Source organism: Cucumis melo, chromosome 9 (assembly GCF_025177605.1).
Source record: "Cucumis melo cultivar AY chromosome 9, USDA_Cmelo_AY_1.0, whole genome shotgun sequence".
Classification (NCBI taxonomy): domain Eukaryota; kingdom Viridiplantae; phylum Streptophyta; class Magnoliopsida; order Cucurbitales; family Cucurbitaceae; genus Cucumis; species Cucumis melo.
The window spans coordinates 7,819,552-7,830,908 of NC_066865.1; the positions used below are offsets into that span (position 1 = coordinate 7,819,552).

General features: G+C 35.3%; 1 long non-coding RNA gene across 1 annotated transcript; it reads left to right on the forward strand.

Moving 5' to 3' along the window:
• Positions 1-5,091: 5,091 nt before the first annotated feature.
• On the forward strand, positions 5,092-8,572 carry LOC127150962 (uncharacterized). The gene is made up of 5 exons (XR_007823615.1): positions 5,092-5,229; positions 5,319-5,432; positions 6,475-7,152; positions 7,904-8,045; positions 8,446-8,572. It is a non-coding gene; the product is annotated as an uncharacterized LOC127150962 (long non-coding RNA).
• Positions 8,573-11,357: the final 2,785 nt, after the last annotated feature.

Consider the following 11,357-nt stretch of genomic DNA (forward strand, 5'->3'; position numbering starts at 1 on the left):
AATTTAGTAAATGATGGGTTTGAGAAAACCTTTTTGGGAAAGCACATCAAGCCACCATAAATAAGTCGTCATCACAACAAACATCACAAGCACCACTTTCTTAAACCATTTCGCAACAAGTTTGTCACTAAGGCCTGGGATTCTCCCCTCGCCTAGACCTGGGATCTACAGTCAATCAACGTCACACGAGTTACTTAGGATTTCCACCAACGCCTCGTCACATTCAAACATTCTCAAACCTGGAAGTCACACTCCATTAGTGTCTCATCACCAACTTGCTTAGACTTGAGATTCTCCCCTCGTTAAGACCTAGGATTCACACTCAACAAGTGTCATGTGAGTTACTTGGGACTTCCATCAGCATCTAGCCTTAAGAACACATCATACATCGTCCTGACCTGAGATTCTCACTCAACCAGTATCAAACGAGTTAACTAGGGTTCTCACCAGCGTCTTGCAATAGATCAATCATACCACAACACATAAACCACACAACTAACAAAACGAGAGTATTAGCTCATAGCTTACTTCTAGCAGAGAATATCACAGTATACAAGGTATCTCATAATCATAATCATAGAGTTATGAAGAATACTTACAACACCACGGTAACCAAACAATCCTTTTCAAAACGTAAATCATGAATTCAAACGTTTTCCTTTCTCAAGCAATTATTCGATAATTGTATGCAAGCATAGAAAAATACTCAAGCATAATAACGATTTAGAAATCACGTTTGGAAATTGATTTGTCATTCATAACCGTTTATCCGGTAAAAGGATTACTCACAAAAAGATACTCAAATTCAAACATAGATAACATTTGATATCAACTTAGAAATCACGTTTAAACCTTGTTTTGTCACAACATTGATCATTAAGAGGATCATCACACAACAATACTTATAAATTAAAGATAAGAAACATTTATAAATCAGATTTATCGCTTACAAAAATGACACTTATAAATCATTGTATCACTCACAAAAGATACTTAGCCTTAACTCCTTCTTTCTCGACTTTTGAGTTTCGCCTCTCGTCCGATTGTTCCTTAACCTAGCTGTTCAACATTAAGAACTTTCTCTTTTCACTTATATCAGAAAAACTAGTGCCTTCGGACAAAACTTCCCTTTTTTCTTTGGCTTTCGACCCTATTTATAGTGGCCTTTCACCTTCAAAGATCACTTCCAAGCATTACACGTGTCACCTTACTAACACGTCGCACCATGTTGCCAACCCAAACTGGATACGTAGTCTAGCCATCAGCGGTGATTTGACTCTCCCTTGAGACACACGCTTTATCTCCTTGGAAAACCAAACTCTTAAATCGTCTGACTGTCATTTTCTTTTCTCGAGAAGTCATTGTCGTTTCCTTTCCTACAGCGAGTTGTCATGTCACCTTGACAAGACATTTACTTCCTCGCCTTGTTTTCTTCTTGCATTACCATGCAAACGTCTAACTCTTTGGCGTTCAAGGCATGCTTCTTTCTTGCTAGCTATTCTTATCAGGTCACTCACCTTCACGCAATAGAACCTTTGACTTGCGCGTTTCTCTTTGCATCGCCTATTCTCCGTTCGCATCCTTTCTCACAAATCAGGGCCTTACATAAGTGGTTCTAATTCTGTTGAACATTCTAAATCTACTTCTTTTGACCTTGCATCTTTTAGTGGCGAAGTTCCAATTGCTGAGTTAAGGAAACACCATTCGTGCCTCTGCTTCTATGCAAAATGGTCCCTCATCCTGGACTCGTATTAAGTTCTCTTGCCCCACTCATTAGTTGAGTGATCTTCTGCTCTTATCTTCTTATTCAGTCTCAAAGATGATGTTGCTATCGTCTATGTCAATCATTGTCGGTGCAAGATTCCCCACATAGTTATTTTAAGTTATTTCAATAGAACAAATTTTGAAAAAAAAATTGTTCATCTTTAGGTGACTTCTTTGTTTAAGCATTCAAGGGTTATTTTTTTCTTAAGTTTCTAATATGACCATGATTTTGGTGTAGATAAGAATGAAAATTCGTACAATTCTACATTCAAAATTGAAGTTCATATGAATTAAAATTTACAATTATGAACTAAGCATGATCCTGATCCCCCTCTACAACATCCTCGTCTTGTTGTCATTGTCTCTGTTGAATACATCTTCGATTTGTGTTTGCAACATTGAGTCGTCTTGTTTGCTAAATAATATATTCTACATTTACCAAGGTTTGATCACACATTGAATTCAAATCTTGTAAATCATGTTCCACCAAGTAATTATGTACGTCTTAAACAAAATTATTCTGAATGATTGTAAATAATGTAATTAAATAATGTGCATGCTATAAAATTAGACAATAAATCATATTAAAATTCTTACCATGTAATAATAGTAAGCACCATCGGGTGTGATAAATAGTCTTGTAATTGATTTGTACTAGAAAAAATAGTCATCTAATGCAGTTGACTCGTATGTTGTTTCTCCTCGTGCACAACGATTATGACGTGTATGCCAACCCCTGATATACTCCTCATGAATCTTACCCAAATCTTGATCGTGTTTACCTCTTAAATCATTTTGGTGTAGTGTTGGGTCTGTAAAGCATAAAATGGTTTGATTTGCAGCATACCAAACTGTCGCAACACACTATCTAGTAAATGTCATTCAACGATATTGAAGCATATCATAGGGCCTATGTAAGTTAAGACCTCTTCACTGTTATGACATCGATCAGGTAGTAATGCCATAATATCGAGTGTGTATGGTGTTCCATTAATTTGTTAAAAAAAAACAAACATAAGTAGACAACAAAAAATAAGTAGACAACATTCGTATCATACTTTACTACCTGAGTGTGCATCAGTCAGTCAAATATCTGTCGATACGTTGACAATATATTCATTGATTGTTCCGATGTAGGTAAAATACTACTTTATCTAATATGTGGAAAAATGAATAACAAGTTATAAAAAGTGCAAAGTTTATTTAAAAAAAACAATATATAAATAAAATAATACCTAAAACTCAGTAGTCGAGCAACTGGAGCCTGTTGTGATGCTACAATAGAAAATCTGTCATGTATCCGACTATTTTTAAGGATTGTGCATTACTAGCTTGACATAATTCCTTATAAAGCCATAGAAGGCATGCAGCGCCTCAAGAGTACGTATCAGCCTGGTCGAAATCACTTAAAAGCAGAAGAAACATACAGTGTACCAGAGTATTTTTCTTGTTGGCAAACAAAAGCCTCCAACGAGTTTCATAATGTATGTACGAGCATATCTCTAGACGCTCATAACGTCAGCATCTGGTGACAATTCTGTGAACTATTCGACCAACCATGGAAGACTCAATCTGTCACGCCCCGCGCGAAATGTCGCATCACTTGACCAGTTGGAGGACATGCCGCCTAGAGATTCATCGCATATTTCCGTGAGATGACACACTGAACACCTAGTAAGCGGAACAACTCTCTTACTTTCTCTTGTCTCTTAGCGAAGCTCTTCCATTTGAGCCGTAACTTTCACTTCTTTTACAGTGGAAAAAACTTAATAAAATAACACATACATGTAAAAAAAAAAAAAAAAGCTTGAACTCCTTTCTTTATTAACTTAAAGCTTACAAATTACAGATACAAATTAGGCTTTGCTTTGAACAAACTAAACCCTCTGGTCTTCTCGCATCCTTTTTCTTCCACCAAGGTGCAGCCATTCGCCCAAGGTGTTCATGAGTATAAGACTTCTGATCTCTGTCCTTTTTCCTTTAATCCTCAGTAGTTTACCCCAAGGGCATCCTTCAGAGTCTTCTTTCTTACTTTTTGCCACTAACACTGCTCCTTGTAGAGAGTACCTAGAGGTGTAAAGGTGGCACTTCCTCCTCCGCCTAGGTTGGCCATCCACCTCTCTTAACAAACCATGTTAGGGCTACTCTTCCTCTAACTCAGTTCCTTGGCCGTCTAGCTCACCGGGTTAGGCCTTCACCAACCTGGGTATTGCAGTTGCTTGCCTTCTGAGTCAGGCCATCTGCACTAAGGAGAAATGTGCTACCAACCGACTCTTTAATCACAATAGGAATTTCCATGGATGACCACTAGAAGAAATTTGACCTTTAATGTCGGTTGGAAAAAATAGAAACGGAGGTTTAATGTCGATTTTAAAAACACGGATGTTTAATGTCGTTTTTAAACCGACACTAAAGAGGAGGGATTAATGTCGGTTTAAAACCAACATTGAAGCTAATCTTTATTTTTTTATTTTTATAAAATTAATATTTTCCATTTAATTTAGGGTTTGCATTGCTTTTCTTTAACCCATTAGTAGCCGCCTCCGTTCCTTCCCTCCGTATCTCTCGTCTCGCATCTCTACTATCTACGATCTCACCGCATCTCTTCTTCCATATTTGGCCAACTCATTTTTCTCTCTCGATTTCATTTCTTCATGAAGATAAAAGAAAAGGTTTGACAAATTTGTATATTTTTCCCTCTTTCTTCTCTTATTGAGATTAGGGTTTTGATTCAGATCTGATCTCTGATTTCCATCTTTAGATTCTTCCTTATTCAAATCTCCACCTTCCAAATCTATTCATTTCTTGGTCAATTTTGGTATGTTTCAATGTTTGGAATTAGCTCTCAATTATTTGCTTTATTTATTTATTTTAATTCCATCCGGTGACTTTTGTTCCAGATTCTGTTTGGTTTTGAATTTCATATTTGAGTTATTTCTTTCATGTTCTGTTTCGCATTCAAACTTTCTTCTCACTCAGAGTATTCTTCTTTTTCGTTACTCTTGTTGTTTGGTTAAACAATTAAAGTAGGATTTTTCTTTAATTGTTTAACCAAACATAACATTAAAGTAGGATTAATAGCCATTAGAAGAAAATAATTATTTTGCTTTGGAAAAGAAAATAATTAAAGTTGCCAACTGTTATACGAAACAGAACATGAAAGGAATTACTTTGAGTGAAAGAAAATAATTAAAGTAGGATTAATTCCCGGGATCGGCTGGTTGTTTTTTTTATTTTTTTAATAGTGATTTTGTATACTTGATTTACTTTGTTTTTTTGGATGAAGCAGTGTAACAGACCTTGAAAATTGGCTCCACAAAGACAGCATCACATGGGCGGCCAGATCTCACTTCAATAATTATCCACTGTAGCTGTAATGAATAAATGAAATCATAGAGTAATTGAACAACTGGTGGAAACCAATGCAACGTGGACTATGATTAATATCCTAAATTAGAACCATGTGTACAATACAAGTTCCTTACTCGAGAGTCGAATTTGATGTTTCAATTTCCAATCTACCACTCACAGCCTCTCTATTTCTTCTTCCTCAGGTTTCAAATAAACGAAAACTTTTGAATTTACCGGGAGATCCTGTTTTGCTCATTGAAAATTCATTCTGAACGATCCCCATGTTCATCAGCTTGCTGTTCCATCGACCCTTCTGCGTATGCTCCACTCTCCCTCTACTTCTTGATTTGATTATTGAATTTACATTTCTTTTGCATTCAGTAATTTATTGTTTGTTTCATTTCTCGTGAATCTGTGATGGGTTTATGCCCTGAAGATAAGACATTTGTCTAATTGCACTATGTGAATTTTCTATGCTTAACTCAAGAGGTTTAAGTTCCACTGGTATGAATTGACTCATCTTCGTGCATTCATAGTATTGTATCTTCTTGGGTTACCTTTGCTTTGTAGTTCATGAATTGGGGAAATGCTCTGCTGCTATGTGAAAAGAAATGGGTAACATTTACTAGAAAGTAGGATTAATTGCTAGAGCTGCGGAAGTAGGTTCGTAGTGCTGAAAATACTAAAATATGTTAACATGTTAATTGAGCTTTTGTTAGATGAACATCTTGTTGAGTAAAAAAGGCTTGTCTTTGGCTGGTGGTGCATCCTCATGTTTTACTAATTGTAATGTGTCAAGTGGAAGATTGTGTCTCACTCTAATTTTGGCGGTATCCATTAGTAGTTATGTTCTGGTCTAATTTGAAATATTCCATGATAGACAGAGAGTTAAAGAATCATAGCCAAGTTTCGTTCCTTGGTAAATTCTTTTTGAGCTTTCAATAGCGAGTTGGTGGTTCCTTTTCCCTGCTGGCCATGAATTTCAATTCAAAATTCCAGCTGAAATACATGAAAAGAGAAGAACGCTCGTTGTTTTATCCTTGAAAACAGTTGGTTCATTTTTTTATTATTAATCTTCTAATGTGGGATTATTTTTCATATGCCTAGAGTGCTGGTTTTCATCTTAAAAATAAAAAAGAAAGAAAGAAAAGGAAAACAACATATAAAAAACGTCGCTGATCAAGTGTTGTAGCTCTTTTGCTATCTTATGTTCTTACATTTTCATTTCCATCCCTACCCATCTTCTCCAAAATTTCCACTAAAGTTTCCTTATGCTTTGGTTTCATTTTTATCTTCCATTTCTCTTTCTCTCTCTCTCTCTTGACTTTTTTATTTTTCTTTTCATTTTTTTTATGGTAGTCTTCCTCAACCACAAGACCAACTAAAAGCTCTCAACCCAAAGGTTTGTTTTTGTTCTGTTTGGTCTTTGAGTAACGATCATCTGATTTACTTATCTTTCCAACTCAAAAAGTACGAAATGAAATGTTTGTTGATCCTTTTCAGATATTTCTGCCAATAGGCATATGAAGTAGTATAACTTGAACTTTGACGATGAGTTTGGGATGACTTTTGGAATTGTGAGAAGTGGCTAAAATCGCTTAATGGACTATGGTCACAAAGTCAAAAGTGATTTTGAAAATTCCACAAGTACATGAAAAACACTTTGAAAGCACTTAAGTATTTATTCTCCAAAATTGCTTGTAAGAGAAGTGATTTACTCCAAGAAAAAAAAATCTAAAAGTTTATAACAAACACACTTTATTATTGTTATTTGTGATTGGCATCAAAGCTTGTTGCTTACTACTTTTCACCCTATTTATTTCTTAATGAATGACTTCTGGTTGAGCTTTCAGCAAATATATTTTGCTACAGTGGGCAGAAGCAATTGAAAGTTTGGATGATGGAGTCCCAGGATCGGATAAGAGCTTTGGCATGAAGCAAAGGCTAGATGATGATATTGAAATCGATGAAAAATATTGGGAGAATGATTTTTGTATTCCAACCTGCCAAAAGTGCAACGGAGTGCTCAAACCTGATGTAAGATTATTTCTTCCACTATTTGATAATATTTCTTGTCACAGAAGTCAAATAACAGTTTTAGGAAACAAATTTGTCCCATGATTATTCGCTGAATCTGAAGATTAATGTAGAGAAAAAAAATAGAATCCACATTGTATGGCAAACATAATGTAAGATGAAGAGACTTGAATCTCCTGAATTAAAATCCATATCAGCTATATTATCCATGAGAAAAGGAAACCATATCAGCTATGTCGCATTAAATCATACTGCCTCATTATTCGAGAGTATATTGTGTAGATTATAATGAGAAAATAGAACTCTTCCACAACATAGTTTAAGTAAACGGTTGAAGATGTGTTATGTTGTCGGAAACTAGAACTTAACGGATCAATCTCAAGGTAGCATTGTTGGTTCTGCACAATCGTATATATTTCAAATTTTGCTCTCTCCTCTCTAATTACCATGATCTCTAGTTCTCTCCTCTCTAATCGTAGTTACCTTCACACTATGTTGTTTTGTTGAATGTATGAGTAACTCTTTGCCAAGGGAGGGAGATACTTCTGCGGGTCAGTTTATTCTTTGACAAAAAAAATACATATTTGTTTCTATAATTCTTTTGTAAATGAGAACAATTCCTTAAAAAGTGTTTGGTGCGAAATGCATATTTGTTTCTGCAATTCTAAAGATGAAATGATGCTTCAAATTGATTGTTGGTTGTTGATTGTGTATTTTGTGTTGATATTTTTGTTATGAAATGCAATGGTAGGAAAGGGGAAGGCCTTTAATAACACTAGAGTGAAGCATAGAGTGAAGTATGATTATTCGATTAGTAACAAGCTAGCAGATATGATGATTATTCATGGAGGAAATATGGCCAAAAGCCAATCAAGGGTTCTCCCACACCCAAGGTATATAAATATGAATGCTTTACTTTTCAGCTTATTGTGTCGATGTTGCTTATTTCTTTATAGATTGATATTGGTTTTCAAAATAATGTTATGTAAAAAAATGTTGATTATTCATTTGGCGGGCAATATTATGAGCTAATCAATTACAAGAGTTCATAGGTTGCCACATAAAAAGTTTTTTTTTTATTTGGGAAAAGAATTGTATATGATTGCATCTATGGAATATTTCTAATATTAGATTGAAGAGATTTAGGAAAGCTTATGGGGTAGACTGAAGAGAGTTATGTGGATTGGAGTGTGGATATAAAATCTTAAAAACTTTTCATCCTTCTCTGCAATTTTAGTGCTTCAAACAACTTTGTTATTCTATATAAATGGTTTATTTGGATATTGTTTGTAGATAATTGAAGTCATATCGGGTTGAAAGCTAAGAGATTATGCAGAGATGGCCAAGCGACCGTTGAAAATTGAAGACTGAGAAGGCATTTAGGATTTTTAATTATTTAATTCTTGTATTAGAATCTTTTTTCATGTACTATTGTAGAATGTATATATAAACATAATATTAAGATTTTATTTTGTATATTCAAATGTAAAAGACAAATATTATAGTTTATTAACATAATATGAATTTCATTGATTTGTTGGCGTGTGAAAAACATATTTATCTACATTGACTCAATGTCGGTCTATAGGACAATAATGTAACAATTAAATAAAAATAAATTTGTAAAAATGAATCCAAAAACTAGGCTTTAATGGCGGGTTTAAACCGACATCAGAGTTCAACCGACATTAAAGGACTTCAATAACACTATTAAAGATGTCGGTTGAAAACTGACAAATCGACATTAAAGAGGCCTGTAATGTCGTTTTTAAACCGACATTAAAGCCCAACCGACATTAAAGGACTTCAATAACACCATCAAAGATGTCGGTTGAAAACTGACATTAAAGGCCTTTAATGTCGTTTTTAACCTGACATTAAAGAGGCCTTTAATGTCGTTTTTAAACCGACATTAAAGCCTAACCGACATTAAAGGCCTTTAATAATGCTCACAAAGATGTCGGTTGCCAAGTGATATTAAAGCCCTTTAATGTCGGTTTTAAACTGACATTAAAGGTGAGATTTCTTCTAGTGGACGCACTATGTAAGACTACAAAAATAGTATGCCTTCCTTTCTTAGCTTGGATATGCAGCCTCAGAACTACCCTTTGCATGGCCTCAACGCCTGATAGACTTAGTGAGTGATGAATTTTAAGAAAACCTTTTGGGAAAAATCACAAGGAATCCATAATAAAATAAACAGTAAGTCATAACATAGAATTTCATCACAGCGAATAGTTATCACATCTTGTAACCATTAGAATTCCATAACCATACAATGAGTTAGCAACTGTACAATGACCATAATCGCACAGTTATTTTGAGACCTAGAAATCTCCCCTCGTTGGCCTAGGATTTTCTCTCCCAGTATCACACGAGTTACCAAGGATATCCAGCAGTGTCTCACCCCATTCACATTCTTAGACCTGGGAGTTACACTATACCAACATCTCATCCGCATCTTTCTCACAGCGAGTGCTACAACGCCCTACGTCTGAACCATTTCACATCAAGCCCATTTTGAGACTTAGGAATGTTCCCTCGTTGTTCAGGGATTCGTTCTCGCCAGTATGATTCACATGAGTTACTTGGGACATCCAACAACGTCTCGCCACATTCTTCTCGAAACTCACCTTGACCTGGGAATTCTCCCCTCACCTACTGCTTATTTGTGTGTGTGTTATACTTTTACAATTATTATGTTTGTAGATTTGACATGAAAGGCTCTAATTGAGCGACTGTTTGGTGACTAAATAGGGCTATGCATTAAAAGGTGCACTCTTATTCATACGTCACTAAATCGCTAAAGATATGCATTATCGTGTAAGTTTTCCTCTCTATCATCGAAGTGCAAGCGAAGATACGTTTCCTAGTAAGGTTAGGGTTGAATACATGGAATTTAAGCTCCTAAGTTATCCTATCGCATAGCTAATTATGAACAGTATACTAATTATTCTAACTATTTACACTACTGTGCTTGGTTGTGCAAGGTGAACATGGTGAGATGGAAGAATGGATTATGAACTCATTATAGACATGACGAGGAAGGAATAGTCTAATTATCTAAACACAATAATTTGTGCTTTAATACTTAAAGGCGATACAAAGCATATATTGACTTTGAATTAGAGCAAGCAACCTTTCGATGCTTTTGCCATACTTGCTTGCCTCTCGGGATACAAATACACAAAGTTAAGCTATGATTTATATCTGATCATCATGAATGTGCTAGAAGTAACTTATCCTTAATGAAGACGGGTAACCTCTCAGTGTTATCGCCACACACATTGGCCTCTCGGTAATGTATGCAAAGGATGAGTTTGGCGATAAGATTGCATCGCTACAATCTTCTTGCCACTCGCTTAGCTAAATGCTAGTTCACACTTATCTTTGTGATTACAATTTATATCATTGTTCTTCTCTCAAATGTACAATGCTTAGATGTCCGTATTTAACTTAGCAAAACATACAGTACATACATTATGATTCTCTAAATATTAAAAACACATTTCATTGCTAGCTAGCTAATCAAACAGATTGAACATAGAAAGAACAAGAAATATGGGAGAGTGAAAGAGGAAATGCTTTGCTTTAATAAAAATAACTTTAGACCTCTCGGCCGTAGTTTACATCCTACAAGACAATACAATAAAAGTACAATCTGGAAGATAAACTTACGCTGCATAGTTTGATTTCTCATACTCTTTGGCTCTGGTTTTTGCCTATTGATAAGGGGGAAAATGAAGGGGATGACTCTCCCTCTTTTTTGTTCTAAGCTCTCACCTAAAACTCAAGGGAAGGGAGAAGATGGACAATATAAAAACTTTCTTTTTTATCGGCCAAAATGTGCACACCTTGTTCTAAAGTGAGAGGCTCTATTTATAGGCGAGATTTGATGCTGACAAGACATTCCATTTGTCATTAATACCTTTGAAAAGTTATATCAGCGCTGCACAAGCGTTCTTTTGTCCTTTTTCTAAAATTCGCGCCAACCAAATTTGTCTGCTAGTGCATCATGTCACCTAGCTTGTACTGTTTATCGCCACATAGGTTGAGCATGTCTTCTCACGTAAGCATTATATCATCGAGCATCACTTCTTTTGCCTAATATCCTACGATTAGAGTACTAAAACACAATAAAACAAGGATAAGGTTCTTTTGTATCATGCAATTCACATATTAATCAAATTACCTACTTTTTCCTT